This window comes from Somniosus microcephalus, chromosome 10, assembly GCF_052327205.1.
Source record: "Somniosus microcephalus isolate GS21.2 chromosome 10, FLI_Smic_1.0, whole genome shotgun sequence".
Lineage (NCBI taxonomy): Eukaryota > Metazoa > Chordata > Chondrichthyes > Squaliformes > Somniosidae > Somniosus > Somniosus microcephalus.
This window is the reverse complement of record NC_140996.1, coordinates 114,135,511-114,151,507: the sequence shown is the minus strand read 5'-3', so window position 1 is coordinate 114,151,507 and position 15,997 is coordinate 114,135,511. Positions and strand designations below refer to the sequence as shown.

General features: G+C 46.8%; 1 protein-coding gene across 3 annotated transcripts in view; it reads right to left on the bottom strand.

The window, feature by feature from the left end:
- The window catches only part of LOC147111637 (short transient receptor potential channel 6-like), a 263,222-nt gene that overhangs the window by 143,478 nt on the left and 103,747 nt on the right, over positions 1–15,997 (bottom strand). The gene's annotated exons all lie outside the window — the stretch shown is intronic.

Below are 15,997 nucleotides of genomic sequence, written 5' to 3'. Positions count from 1 at the left end.
AGAACAATAATGTCAACAGGTGGCGCGAGGTGCATTTCTTGGTGGTTTCCTCTCATGGAGTTCCAGCAGTTTCTCTCTTTACTAAATCTCATCTGTCATGTTGAAATTGTGCACATTTCTTTTGTGCCTACTTGCCATGTCCTGCTCCCTTTATTAACGCATCTCCCAGTAGAAGACATTTTTTTAAAATGTGGCACAATATTACACATAAGCCATCCAGAGCCTAACAGTCAGCTCAGCGAGCCAAGGATACTTACCTGCTGCTCCCCAGTCTGTTGCTGCAATCCTCAGATATGGCTTTTTAAAGGCTGCACCCTAATTTCCCAGCACATCAGGTACAGTATTCCCATTTTCCACAGAAGCTTCATTAGATAAACACCAATGGATATTTAAATGAGCTGACCACAAATTATGGCAGGTCAGCTCTGCAGAGGGTCAGAAGCTGCAAGTCCAACCTTTGGGGTACAAATGTGGCACAATTTATCACATGGAATTTTGGGGACAAGCAGTTTACCTAATGCCTGCCCTAACTCATACTTGACAAGCAATGGTCTAAACGTCAGCTGTGATTTGCAATGGATGCATCTTCCCTGAATAAATCAGTCTATTCATGTAGCAATTTGGCGGTGAGGTACTTTTACTTTCGAATGCTCCGGGGCCTTTAATTTTCAGAGCAATTAAGCTTCACATTTTGCAAATTTAAATAAATTCCCAACGATTAATTACATTTCACAAATTAAGTTTAATGTGAGCTTTACAACCAACTGAAGTATCATTAAGTTGTTGCTGGTATTGTTGCTGAGAATAGTGATCACTAACAGCACAGTAGTGCCACTAACAGGACTTTAGCAGTAGGACAGCCCAGAGTTTGTTTGAATATTGATCCATTATTATTTTTCTTACGTGCTCAACCCTTAATCAGAAGCTACAACATTTACTGTTCCACATAATGACGAGTAAGACTAAATATGATTTAACAAGGAAGAACTCAATTTTCTCCACCTCTCCATGCCCCGTCCTCCTCACTCCACCCTTTCCTCCTTGAAGATGCAGACTCCGAGCTGAGTTGCAATTCTAAGGGCCCCTGCCTCCCTCCAGTGAGCCAGAACAGTGAGCATTAGCAGGCTATTTAAATACACGGGACATTGCAGGTCAGCCATCTCTGTGCTCACCCAATGTGGTGGTTGAACAGTGATCAGGACTGGGAAAGCTGACTGATTATCACCTCCCTAACCCAAAGACATTGAGGTCAACCATATCACTCCTATCGTTGCACCAGCTGAGATCAGGTAATTCAACATAAACCAGGGACTGCAGCTGGGAAACTCCTGGGCCACGATTTTCATTGGGCCATGGAGGCGGGATTGGAGGCGTATGGGGGGTTAAAATTGCGAAAACTGGCGGTCGGGTCCCCCCCGCCTGGTTCCCAACTCCGAGCAACTTTAACTCAGTCGTGTCTAATGGTCCCGACTCCGTCCCGCCTCCAACAGGCGGGATAGGTTGTTAAGGCCCTTAACAAGCATTAAATAGCCTCTATAATCCTATTTTGAAAGGCCCTTGCGAATTTAACCCTTTTCCCATGTTGAACACGCCTGGTGGGAAACACGATGGTGAAACCTGGTGGGAGCTATTGGATTGCTGACTATCAGCTGCAGGTCAACCATTAAAGAGGAGATTTGATCAGCCATCATTTGCAGGTGGCAGGACTTTGTTGTCTCAGGTCTGGGGGAACTTTTAGAAGGCATAACCATAGCTGTGGAAGTTTGGAGCCTGACACTCATCTCCAGTGTGACCTCCTGGGAAACCCCTCTCGCCACCCTCACTGAGCGCTTCCTCAACTGAGGCATATACCAGAAGCATGGGAGCCATTTATTTCCTTTCCTTTTGGGCATTAGATGATGTCGAGCACCAGCCACTGCGCCAGCAGAACCAGGAACAGCAGCAGCAACAACAGGAGCGCCAGGCTGCTGCTCACCCACCTGAAGCTGCACAGGCCAGAAGGCAGCGCTTGAAAGCCCGTCAGCGCAGGAGATACCCCCCAAACAGGGTCTACAGACACAGGGTCAACTACCTCAACATGTCTGAGCAGCAGTGCCAAAGGCGGCTCCGACTTTCGCGAGAGGTAGTGAGTGACATCTGCGCAATGTTGCAACAAAGTGAGAATGAAGGAGTGAGTGTAGAGATTCCATAGCATCGATACTTAGAAGGAGACAAAGATGGAGTGAGGTGGCAAGACCAAGGGCCCTCCCTGTGTGTTGTCAGCATTACATCAGAGTGATAGGGAGCGTGAGGGCTGCATAGTCAAATAGTTATGTGAATATGACCATAGAGAGAAAGGGAATGGGTAAGGGTATATAGATGTCAGGGTCAAGTGGGATGTGGGAGGAAGAGATTGCTGAAGCTGAGTGCTGGTGAGGAAAGGCAATGGGGATCAGATTGAGGGTGATGGGAAAACCACTCTCACTTTTCCAGTGCGGAGAAGGTCATGAAATCTCTTGCGGCACTGTATCCAGGTTCTGCGGGTGACTCCCAAGGAGTTGGCCTCCTCAGTCACCTGCATCCACACTGCCTTGGTCTGCTTGGTCTGCAGGGAAGAGCACCTCCCTGTTGGCTGTAGCCCCATCTACTAAAGCCTGCAAGGCCACCTCGTCAAAACGAGGAGCTGATCTGGGTCTCCCGCTGCTCATGGTGCCTCCAGGTCCCTCTCACTCCACAGTCAAAAAGCTTGGCAGTCTGCAGAAGAAGCAAGGCTTGCTGTAGACCTTAAATGCAGCAGCAATGATGACATCATCGGAGGCAACTTTCAGTCAGGAGAAACTCATTTGCCAAGGGTTCCCACACGTCGGAAATCAATTGGACAATTAAGTTAAAATTGCATCAATCTTCCACATCCATTTAGATTCGTGTAGATAACACGAAATGCGGATTTCATGACACCAACCCGCATCTGAATGAAAATCCAGCCCCTGGTGTGTGTTGCATAGCTATCACTGGATAAAGTCGAACTATGCACCTTCAGTATCCAGCTAACACTAGACACTCGACCCCTTCACTCCAACACTTGCATTACAACAACTCTATCTTTGGTGACTGAATTTGCAGCCTTCATTTGAAGACAGCTTACCTAGTTTATCTCAGAGAATGAAAGCTCTATCACTTCCTAATTATTGCTATGGGAACACGCAACTACAGTCCTCAGAGACCACTTAATGCTCCCATGCTGCAGCCAGAAATTGCAAGAAGTTCCAAACCCAGAGGGACCCGAACAGTGGATGGATGAAGTAGAATCCTTTTACAAAAGGCTCCACAAGGCAAATGCTGAAAGAGCTCGAACCAGGCAAAGGAAATCGCCTGGTCAATGGTGGCTCCCGCTCCGCCTCCTCCGACCACAATGCATCACTGTCTCCTGAGCTGATGTGCAAGTAGGGTGTGCACCGGGCACCAGAAATAACATGCCGTCCATTGGGCGAGATTGCGAACCAGTCAGAGGTGAGTCCGTGATTCCTGGAATTCAGGATCCGAACAAAGGCAAGAAATGTAGAAGAGGGATGAGGAGAAGTGCAAACAACTGCTTGCACCTGCAGGGGAATCAACAATACAGTTATAACTGCAATGTAACTGGAGAATTTGTATAGGAGAATGACTCTCAGAATCGCAGCTTCAGATAAAAGGCCATTTTCTTCTCGTTTTAAAGTTGCTGCAGTTTTTTTCTTCCTACCCTCTCTTCTCCTTTCATTCTTTATTCTCCTCAGTTGCACAGCATAATCTGTTTGCATCGACAGGAGGCATGGATTGGAGATGAGGAATAGATTTTCCTTGGCAGATACACATTGGGCTGGATTTTGTCAATGGCGGGACTGCTGCTTGTCGGCTTTTAGTCCCGCCTCCAACGACTTGTGGCCAACCCACACTATTTTTCCTTGATTGACCTTGTTAAGCCCGCCCAGCGGGCTTAGCAGGCTAATTAAGGGGAAGCCAGTTACAGAGAACGTCTCAGCGTATGACGTTTCATCTGTCAAACATTCTTGACAGATGAATTGTCATAGTTTGACAGCTGTGTGAAGCCGTCAAACACTGACATTCTCTATTATTTGGTGAGTTTTTGTATTCAAGACTCATCAAACCTCTTTTGCGAGCAGAAATCAGATGGTTGTTGCATCGGAGAATGCAGCAGCCATTCTGCCATCTCTGCCGGTGGGATGTGGGAGTCTCCGGTTCCCCAATTGTTGAAGCCTGCCGGAAGAAACAAAGGTAAGTAAACATTTCCTATCACCTCACATACTTACCACTCCACACTTGCACCTATCACTGACCTCCACAGCGCACTTTTGGATCCCTCCGACCCCCGTAGGCCCACTGCTCGCCTCAGTGACGGGGTTTCCCCGACATTGGGAAGCCCGTGCCTCTGCTGGAAAAATGGGGATAATCCTCTTAAGTGCCTGTTAACTACCTGTTAACAAGCAGCTAAGTGGCTGTAATCCCCTTCCCGCCTCCAGGAGATGGGACCCGGCCCGGGTCAGCTGCCCGCCTCCTGGGAAGATGGCACAGAGGCAGGTTGGGGGCGGGATGGGTACCCGCCCCCAGATTCTGCCATTTTTCCAGCAGTCCCGCCCATTGAAACAGATAGCAGGAGCACAAACAATGTATGATGGTTGTATTACAGATGTTTTTAATCTACCACATTGAGGCAACTGCAAAGCAAAAGGAGTCCAGAATTGGTACAAAATCCAAACTCCTTTTACTCCTTCAATGACGTTTGAACTCAATTGTTGGGCATGCAGTAATGCCAACTCTCCTGATTAAATCGCGAGACACACAAACCGGAATTTTGCTGGTCCTCAGTGTGCGGGATTGAAGGCGGAACCGCTGTCAAAATGGCAAAGATTGACACCGGGCAGGAAACCCACTGTCAACCCGCCTCCAATCAATCTTCCCAAGTGTCGGGTCCCTGATTTGTGCATGGACCCGATACCTAGCGGCAGGAAGAGGATTATAGCCACTTACCTGGCTGTTAACAGGTACTTGATACTTGTTAACAGGCTCTTTTTAAATGTTGGCCCTTCTGCCTCGGGTTCCCCAACATCCAGACACCACGGCAGGTAAGTGTGGCGTGTTGCGAGTCTGCTGTAATATTTCTACGTTGATGACAGCTGCAGAAGCGGTGTGAAGGATCCAATGGTGCACTGGTGAGTTTCAGAGGTAATGAAATGTTGGGAAAATCATTTTTAATGCATTTACACTTTTCTGTAGGTAACATGTTTTGAATTGGCTGTCTAGTCCCACCTCATTGGGAGAACCTCTCTCACCAGTGACAGATTGCTTCTGTAACCTCACCAGCAACTGCCATCTGTTCTAGCCTAAGGAGGGAGTCACTGGAGAGCCTGGGTGCAAGAGCTCACCTGTGAACAATCATTGTCAATGTTTGCAGCACCTCAATGCTGTCAAACACTGAGAAATGAGCTGTCAAAGAAAAATTGTGTGTGGTCCCTTTAAGAAAACCGGCAGATGATGCGTCATCACATGATGTCATCTGACCAGCTTCTTCTTAATTGGCTGGCAAGGCCAATCGACATAAAATCACACCCGTTAGCCGGATGCAGTTGGGGGCGGGACTGGAACCCGCATCCATTTGCAAAATCGCGGCCACAATGTTTATGAAAATCCCCCCCCCCCCCCCCGCAACAACTCATGATTTAACTCAGCAAACTCTCACACTGTCTGGTTCAGCCTGAATGAGTGGCTGGGGAGGAGGATGGAGTCAGTGACAAGGAGCAGAGTTTATGGCGGTGGCCAAAAACAACAATAAAATGTATTGTTACTTCTGGACTATTGCAGGCACAGCATGTATAATAGTGTAGGCTTTGGTTTTCATTCACAGGAGAGTTAAGGCTTGATTTTAACATCAGGCATCAAACAGGCAGGCAGTGGGTGGAGTGCTCGCCTCTTCCTGCTGGCAGGTGGCCCAAGCCAGAAATATATATACTTAATTGTATAACTAATTTGTCTTAGTCACTGTAACCTTAAACTGAGATGTATGGCAGTGTGGTGATAATAGATAAGATTTTTAAGAAGTTTTTCTTAAAGCATTTTCAGATGCAGCAATATAGTTTTTGTAAAGAGCTGTGACCTGTTAGACAGTAAATAAAGCCACTAATGAGGTTTATAAACAAACTGTCAATCTATATTGGTTTATGTTTGAAAAAAATAGCAACGCATGATTTCTTACCAAATCTCATGATTTTTAAGAGTGTGTCTCATGATTTATGAGACAGTGGGGTTGGCGTTACTGAAAATCCCCAGCACTTTAAGAAAAACTATCCCTCCTTCCCAGTATAATTGAATTTATTTCGTGAAAAATAAATTTAAAACTGATTCAAAAGAACTTTACTCAAAGAGTGATAAATGTTTGAAATAATTTACCAGCTCGAAGAAAAGAAACAGAACATTAGGGACTTTCAAAATTCAGCTGGATGGTAGAATTAGTTAGCTGGAAAGATGGAGCAAAGATAGTACGTACTGCAGCAACACTGAGCTGGTAGTGCAGGGAGTGGATATTGATTCCACCGGCAGGGCCGCCGATCAACCAGATTGCTTTGTCCTGCACAGTGTTGAGTTTCATGAGTGACGTGGCTGCCCCTATCCAGGTGAATAATGAGTATTTCATCACAGTCCTGACTTAAGCCTTGTAGATGGTGAAGACTCTAGTATTTAGAGGGATGGAGGGATTCAAATTCCTGGGGCACTGGAACCGGTTATGGGGGAGGTGGGACCAGTACAAACTGGACAGTTTGCACCTGGGCGGGACCGGGACTGAAGTCCTAGGGGGAGTGTTTGCTAGTGCTGTTGGGGAGGGTTTAAACTAAAATGGCAGGGGGTTGGGAACCTGTGCAGGGAGACAGAGGAAAGGGAAGCAAGGATAGAAACAAAAGGCAGGAAGGAGAAAAGCAAAAGTAGAAGGCAGCGAAATCAACGGTGTAAATCAAACAGGGCTACAGTAAATAATAATTTTAAAGGACTATGAGTGTTAAAAAAACAAGCCTGAAGGCTTTTTGTGTCTTAATGCGAGGAGCATTCGTAATAAGGTGGATGAATTAGCTGCATAAATAGCTGTAAACGGATATGATGTAATTGGAATTATGGAGACATGGCTCTAGGGTGACCAAGACTGGGAATTCAACATCTAGGGGTATTCAATATTCAGGAAGGACAGGCAAAAAGGAAAAGAAGGTGGGGTAGCATTGTTGGTTAAAGAGGAGATTAACACAATAGTAAGGAAGGATATTAGCTCTGATGATGTGGAATCTGTATGGGTAGAGCTGAGAAATACCAAGGGGCAGAAAACATTAGTGGGAGTTGTATACAGACCCCCAAACAGTAATGCTGAGGTTGGGGATGGCATTAAATGGGAAATTGGAGATGCGTGCAATAAGAGCACAGCAGTTATCGTGGGTGACTTTAATCTACATACAGATTTGGCTAACCAAATTAGTAACAATACTGTGGAAGAGGAATTCCTAGAGTGTATACGGGATGGTTTCCTGGACCAATATGTCGAGGAACCAACTAGAGATCAGGCCATCGTAGACTGGGTATTATGTAATGAGAAAGGATTAATTAGCAATGTTGTTGTGCGAGGCCCCTTGGGGAAGAGCAATCATAACATGGTAGAATTCTTCATTAAGATGGAGAGTGAAGTAGTTAACTCAGAGACTAGGGTCCTGAATTTAAATAAAGGAAACGACGATGGTATGAGGTGCGAGTTGGAGTCCAGAACCAGGGGTCACAATCTAAGGATAAGGGGTAGGCCATTTAGGACTGAGATGAGAAGGAATTTCTTCACCCAGAGAGTGGTGAACCTGTGGAATTCTCTACCACAGAAGGCAGTTGAGGCCAACTTATTAAATATATTCGAGAAGGAGTTAGATATATTTCTTAAGGCTAAAGGGATCAAGGGATATGGGGAGAAAGCAGGGACAGGGTACTGAATTTGGATGATCAGCCATGATCTCATTAAATGGCGGAACAGGCTCAAGGGGCCGAATGGCCTACTCCTGCTCCTATCTTCTATGTTTCTATGTTTCTAACCTGCTCTTGTAGCTATTGTGTTGATATGCTTGTTCCAGTTAAGCTTCTGATCAATGGTAACCCCCCCGCCACACCCCCCAAAATGTGCACGGTGGAATACTCGGCAATGAAGGTGGTCAGGGGCAGACACTGGAGTAGTTTAGCTAAGGAGTAGCTAGTTCTGGTGTGCAGGTCTTCAGCACTACAGCTGGGATGTTATCAGGGCTAATAGTCTTTGCTGAGTCCAGTGCACTCAGCTGAATTGGCATCTATGATGGAGGGAGCCTCAGGAGAAGGATCATCCACTAGATGATTTTTGCTGAAGAGAGCATCCAAATCCCATATACTTTCCATCACAAATACTGGCTACTTCAACCTTCGTAACATTGTCCACCTGCACTCCTACCTCAGCCATCTGCTGCTGAAATGCTCATTCATGCCTTTGTCTCCTTCAGGCTTACGATTCCAAAGCTCTCCAGGCTACTCTCTCATCCTCCACCCTCCATAAACCTTAGCTCATACAATATTCTGCCGCATGTGTCCTATTCTGCATCAAGTCAACCCACCCAGCACCACTGTCCTCATTGACATCTGGTCACCCAAACGTTTCAAATTTGAAATTCTTATTTCTCCTCTTTAAATTCCTCCATTGTCTTGCCCCTCTCCATCTCTGTAACTTCCTCCAGACATACAATGCTCCAAGACACTGGATACGGCAAAGGCTATGGGCCCTGACAACATTCCGGCAATAGTACTGAAGACTTGTGCTCCAGAACTAGCTGCGCCCCTAGCCAAGCTGTTCCAGTACAGCTACAACACTGGCATCTACCCGGCAATGTGGAAAATTGCCCAAGCATGTCCTGTCTACAAAAAGCAGGACAAATCCGACCCGGCCAATTACCGTCCCATCAGTCTACTCTCAATCATCAGCAAAGTGACGGAAGGTGTCGTCGACAGTGCTATCAAGCGGCACTTACTCAGCAATAACCTGCTAACTGACGCCCAGTTTGGGTTCCGCCAGGGCCACTCAGCTCCTGACCTCATTACAGCCTTGGTCCAAACATGGACAAAAGAGCTGAATTCCAGAGGTGAGGTGAGAGTGACTGCCCTGGACATCAAGGCAGCATTTGATCGAGTGTGGCATCAAGGAGCCCTAGCAAAACTGAAGTCAATGGGAATCAAGGGGAAAACTCTCCATTGGTTGGAATCATACCTAGCACAAAAGGAAGTTGGCTGTGGTTGTTGGAGGTCATTCATCTCAATCCCATGACATCACTGCAGGAGTTCCTCAGGGCAGTGTCCTAGGCCCAACCATCTTCAGCTGTTTCATCAATGACCTTCCCTCCACCATAAGGTCAGAAGTGGGGATGTTCGCTGATGATTGCACACTGTTCAGCACCATTCGAGACTCGTCAGATACTGACACAATCCGTGTCCATATGCAGCAAGACCTGGACAACATTCAGACTTGGGCTGACAAGTGGCAAGTAACATTCGCACCACACAAGTGCCAGGCAATGACCATCTCCAACAAGCAAGACTCTAACCATCTCCCCTTGACATTCAATGGCATTACCATCGCTGAATCCCCCACTGTCAACATCCTGGGGGTTACCATTGATCAGAAACTGAACTGGACCAGCCATATAAATACTGTGGCTACAAGAGCAGACCAGAGGCTGGGAATTCTGCGGCGAGTGTCTCACCTCCTGACTCCCCAAAGCCTTTCCACCATCTACAAGGCACAAGTCAAGAGTGTGATGGAATACTCTCCACTTACCTGGATGAGTGCAGCTCCAACAACACTCAAGAAGCTCGACACCATTCAGGATAAAGCAGCCCGCTTGATTGGCACTCCATCCACCACCTTCAACATTCACTCCCTCCACCACCGGCACACTGTGACTGCAGTGTTTACCATCTACAAGATGCACTGCAGCAACTCGCCAAAGCTCCTTCAACAGCACCTTCCAAACCCGTGACCTCTACCACTTAGAAGGACAAGGGCAGCAGACGCATGGGAACATCACCATCTACAAGTTCCCCTCCAAGCTGTTGAGTCTGTGTTTTTCCAAATGTAGTTATGCTGAATAACTGGACACAGACAACAGAATACTTAAACAGGTCTTTAGTAATGGAGGGTCAGGGCTGAACTGAAATACAAACTGCTCCACAGGGTTTATATACCGGTGTGGTCACCACCGGTACTACAATATACAGGAGCCATCAGAAAGTAGTTCATCACCTTAAGGTAGTCTCTTAAGGTGGTACAGGTTACATACACTACAATTCCTCCCCTTTTAGCTTAACAGTGTACACCCCAATTTAAACATAACATGGATAACATATATACAACTTTCATACAAAACTGTTCAAAGATTCAGTCTCTGAGGAGGCCTCCTGATCCGGGCCAGATAATGCCTTTCAGGGGTCTCTGGTTCTCGTTGCTGGGGTGACTCATCCATTTGATCTCTTATGGATTGAACATCATCATGTACGTTCGAGTCTGAGGTAGATGCTACAGGCTCAATAACTTCTTCAACTGGTGTCTCTGCCATAGACATGGGGTCGACCCTTGTTCTCGATTCCACAAGTTGGTCAGCATGATGTCGTATTACGTTCTCACCAATGTCTACCGTGTACATCAAGGGTCCTTGTCGGGCACGAATTGTTCCGGATTGCCATTTATCATTCCTATAGTCCCTGGCCAACACTGGTTGTCCTATTTCAAAACTCCGAGTGCCCTTGTTATTTACGTGCTGGAATTGTTTGTTTTCGACTTCCCTACGCACATTGGGTTTTAACAAATCCAATCGGGACCGCAACCTCCTGTTATAGAACATTATGGCAGGGCTTTGATTTGTCACTGCATGCGTGGCGTTTCGATATGCCATCAGGAAATTGTCCACCTTGTGTTGTAGTGGAATATGGTCTTCGCTCATGGCCTTTAGCGCCTTTTTGAACGTTTGTACAAATCTCTCGGCCAACCCATTTGTAGCCGGATGATATGGGGCAGATGTATAGTGTTTCACCCCATTCTATTTCATGTATTTCTGGAATTCTTCTGACACGAACTGTGGTCCGTTGTCTGAACATATTTGTTCCGGCAGCCCATTCCTTGCAAATATGGTTCTTAGAACTGCGATCGTCTTTTCAGAGGTAGTGGTCGACATCTTAATCACTTCTGGCCATTTAGAATGTGCGTCTACCGCTATCAAAAACATGGAATCCATGAATGGACCTGCAAAGTCGATATGCACACGTTGCCATGGGGTTGACGGCCATTCCCACGGATGCAGTGGTGCAATTGGAGGTGCATTTTGAACTTTTTGGCACCCTGAGCAGCTTTTAGTCAGATCCTCTATTTGTTTGTCGATACCTGGCCACCACACATAAGCCCTAGCAAGGCCTTTCATCTTGACTCCCCCCAGATGACCTTCATGCAGTTCCTTCAGAACTCTCTCCCTTAATTTAGGAGGAATAATCACCCTTGTTCCATACATCAATGTTCCTTGACAGACGGACAGCTGCTCTCGTCTGGCTGAGAATGCCGGTAACAGTGGTTCGCCATGTGTTGGCCATCCCTTCACTGTCAAATCGTAGACCCGAGACAGTGTCGGGTCGTTTCTGGTCTCTCTCTCTCAATACTCGCATTGGTGACTGGTAAGCATTCGATGATGGTCGAGTGAAATATCTCGACAGGGTCAACTGCCAGTGCCTCTTCCGCTGTAGGTAGTGGCAGGCACGACAGCCCATCAGCATTACCATGTTGCTTTGTACCTTTGAATTTGATATCATATTGATGTGCCCCTAGGAAAAGGGACCATCTCTGAAGCCTCTGCGCCGTCATAACCGGAACACCCTTCTTAGGGTTAAAGATGGAAACCAACGGCTGGTGATCTGTCAGCAGCGTAAACCTTTGGCCTTGCAGGTAATGGTTAAATTTCTTAACTCCCCACACGAGGCTGAGAGCCTCCCTATCTATCTGAGCATAGTTGCGCTCAGCGGAGGTCAATGATCTGGATGCGAACGCGACTGGCCTTTCCAAGCCATTTGGCAACTTATGTGAGAGCACTGCCCCGATGCCATATGGAGAAGCATCACAAGCTAAACGAATAGGCAGCGTTGGGTTAAAGTGAGCCAACACTTCCTTAGAGGTGATCAGTGCCTTGCTCTTTTGAAAAGCCCGCTTACAGTCCTCGCTCCACTTCCATGGTACTCCCATTTGCAAAAGAGTGTTCAGCGGGTGTAACACCGTGGATAAATTTGGAAGAAACTTGTGGTAATAGTTAATCAACCCCAGGAACGACCTCAACTGGGATACATTTTCCGGAGCGGGAGCTTTCACAACAGCTTCGATCTTGTCAGGTGACTTATGGAGCCCCTCCTGGTCAATGACGTGACCGCAGTACGAGATTCGCTTCTGAAAGAACTCACATTTCTGGCGATTAACTCTGAGTCCATATTCTTTCAATCTGGTGAGCACCTGCTCCAAATTCGCGAAGTGTTCCTTATTATCATCTCCTGTAATCAGAATGTCGTCCAGGTAGCATTGTGTGCCTGGAATTCCCTGTAATACCTGCTCCATGGCCCTTTGCCAAATCGCTGGAGCCGATGCCACTCCAAAAACCAGTCTATTATACCGATATAAGCCCTTATGTGTGTTGATCGTGAGATACTGGCGTGACGCTTCATCAACTTCCATCTGTAAGTACGCCTGCGCCAGGTCTATCTTGGTGAAGTGTTTCCCGCCAGACAGCGAAGCGAAGATATCCTCAATCCGCGGAAGCGGATATTGCACCGTGTGAAGAACCGGATTAACAGTGATCTTGAAATCGCCACAGATGCGAACCTTCCCAGGTTCCCCCGGCTTGTTGCTCAATGAACGCTTCATGACGGGAACAATGGGTGTGGCCCATTCGCTCCAGTCCATCTTTGACAGTACTCCTGAACGTTCTAGCCCTTCCAGCTCTGCTTCCACAGCAGGTCGTATCGCATAAGGTACCGGTCTGGCTTTGAAAAATTTTGGGTTTGCATGTTCTTCAACCTTGATGTTTGCCGTAATTCCTTTCAGTGTTCCCAGTCCCTGTTGGAACACCTCCTTAGCATCGTCCAATATTTTGGACAGTCGTTTAGGTTTGACATCGTCCTCTTTACAGGAATCTACAGTTAGTGCTTGTAAGAAATGCCAGTCCATATTTATTCTCCGGATCCATTCCCGTCCCTGTAGTGGCGGACCTCCCTCAGGTAACACATACAAGTCCATTCCCTGACTTTCTTTACCATTGTAGACCACCTTTACCTTTATCTTTCCGATGGGGTATACTCTTTGCCCCGTGTATGTTTTCAATACAATCTCCGTAGCCCTCAGGGGGATGTGTGAGAATAACCTTTTGTACTCTTGCTTATTCATGACCGTCAATGCCGATCCAGTGTCCAATTCCATCTTCACTTGGACTCCTGCTATCCGAAGCATGACCCAGATAGTTTGGTGGTCTGCTGTGTTACCCACATTATGTATTTTTAGACAACCCAGTTCCTTACTGCTGGAGTCTGAATCCGTCTTTTGTTCATCCGAACTGTTCTCTGTCACCTTGTGTACTTTCTTGTACTTCTCCTGCAGCGACTTTTTGTTGCTGGTCTTCCTTCCTGACCGGCATACTTTCGCTATGTGACCAAGTCTGCCACATTTCCTGCATTCTTTATCTTTGAACCAGCACTGGTTCTGATCATGCGTTGTCCTTCCGCAACGATAACACTTTGCTGCACCCAATGCCATTTCATTGGTGCTGAATTCCGATGGCCTTTGCTGCATTTCCGCAGTGCCTCGTGCTGCTGCCTCATGCGATGCTGCAATGCTGAAAGCTTTGTCCAGCGTAAGATCCTTTTCCTCTAGCAGTCGCTTCTGGGTTCCTTCCTTTAGTAGCCCACACACGAACTTATCTCTCAGAGCGTCTGCTAGTCCTGTACCGAACTGACTACTTTGATAACTTGCGCAGTTCGATTAAGAATTCAGCGTTGCTTTCCTCTTTAAGCTGAATTCTTTTGTAAAATTTAAATCGTTCCGCTATCAGCAGCGGCGTGGGGTTTAAATGCTCTTGCAGGATAGTAACAATCTCAGCGAAACTCTTTCCTACCGGTTTATCTGGTGTTACAAGGTGCCTTAATAACCCGTACGTCTTCGCACCCATCGAGTTTAATATGGTTAGTGCTTTCTTATCCGCCGGTACCTCATTCGCTGTACAGTAAACTTCAACGCGTTCCACATAAGTGGCCCAATCTTCTACATCGCTATCAAAAGCAGTGATGTTACCCGTTTTTGGCATCTTGTTGAGTTTCCTTTATTTTATTTATTTTTCCAAAATGGCGGCTTCCCGCGCTTGGCAGCTTTTCCCGCGCTTATCTTCTTCCCCCGCCAACTAAAATGGCGATTACCGCGCTGTTGCCGTTCTCGCCTCCCAGCGGTCCTTATTTCCCCCCGACGCTGCTGCTCTTGTTCCCCGCCGCTCCCGCGGTCCTCGTGGACATTAACGCTTTTCTGGCTGCTGCTCGTCTCTGCCCGATTGCAGTCCAGCCCTTTTCACCGGCTGCGGTCATGTTTGCCGCCCTTTTCTTCGGTTTCCCTCCCCTTCTCCCACTGACAACTCGGCCGACTTTCTCTCCGTGTCGCTAGATCGGGCTTACCCGCCGCTGTCGTAGAAGGGATGATCACTGCCTGTTGCTGATGGTGGACTTCGTGGCCAGCAAATCCAAACCGGGTTCTCGATGCCTCCCGTGCGATGCGGTGCTCAGCTGGATGATGAGGGCGGATGCCCCTTTTCGACGCCCGTTCTGAGGACGAAGCTTCCTTGGATGCAAAACTGCCGCTAGGTATGATCAGACTCGTCGCCACTGTTGAGTCTGTGTTTTTCCAAATGTAGTTATGCTGAATAACTGGACACAGACAACAGAATACTTAAACAGGTCTTTAGTAATTGAGGGTCAGGGCTGAACTGAAATACAAACTGCTCCACAGGGTTTATATACCGGTGTGGTCACCACCGGTACTACAATATACAGGAGCCATCAGAAAGTAGTTCATCACCTTAAGGTAGTCTCTTAAGGTGGTACAGGTTACATACACTACACAAGCCACACACCATCCTGGCTTGGACCTGTATCGCCGTTCCTTCACTGTCACTGGGCCAAAATCCTGGAACTCCCTTCCTAACAGCATTGTGGGTGTACCTGCACCATATGGACTGCAGCGGTTCAAGAAGGCGGCTCACCACCATCTTCTCAAGGGCAATTAGGGATGGGTACTAAATGCAGGCCTAGCCAGCGACGCCCACATCCCATCAATTAAAAAAAAAACTGCGTTCCTCCAAATTCGGCCTCTTGTACATCAGACCACCATTGGCAGACATGCCTTCATTCTGTCTAGGCCCTACACTCTGTAATTTCCTCCCTCTTTGCTCTCCACCTCCCTCTTTTCCTTTAAGACCCTACATAAAACCTACCTCTATGACAACCCCATTTCATATCTTCTTCTTTGGCTCGGTATCAATTTTTGTCCGATAACAATTCTATGAGGCACCTTGGGACTTTTACATACATTAAAAACACTACATAAATGCAAGTTTTAATTGACCTCATCTTTCTTACTCTTCTAAGTATTGGTAGTGTCCTACACAACAGCTTTTAACTCTTCACATAGGTTTCGCAATAATTAAAAAAAAGTGATTTTGAGCGCGGAGGCCAACTATGCAGCAATTAAAATGGCAGACACATCTATAATACAGGTTCTTCTGTTACTGTGAAAGCGATGATGTGCAAGCTGTTGATCAGTCTACATTTTCTACATCCCTAATAGAAAATTGCTTTACTGGCTTTATGTTGCTCAGTTTGTATTAAAATGCTTTTATAATGAAGATCAATGTGCCAGGTTCTGATG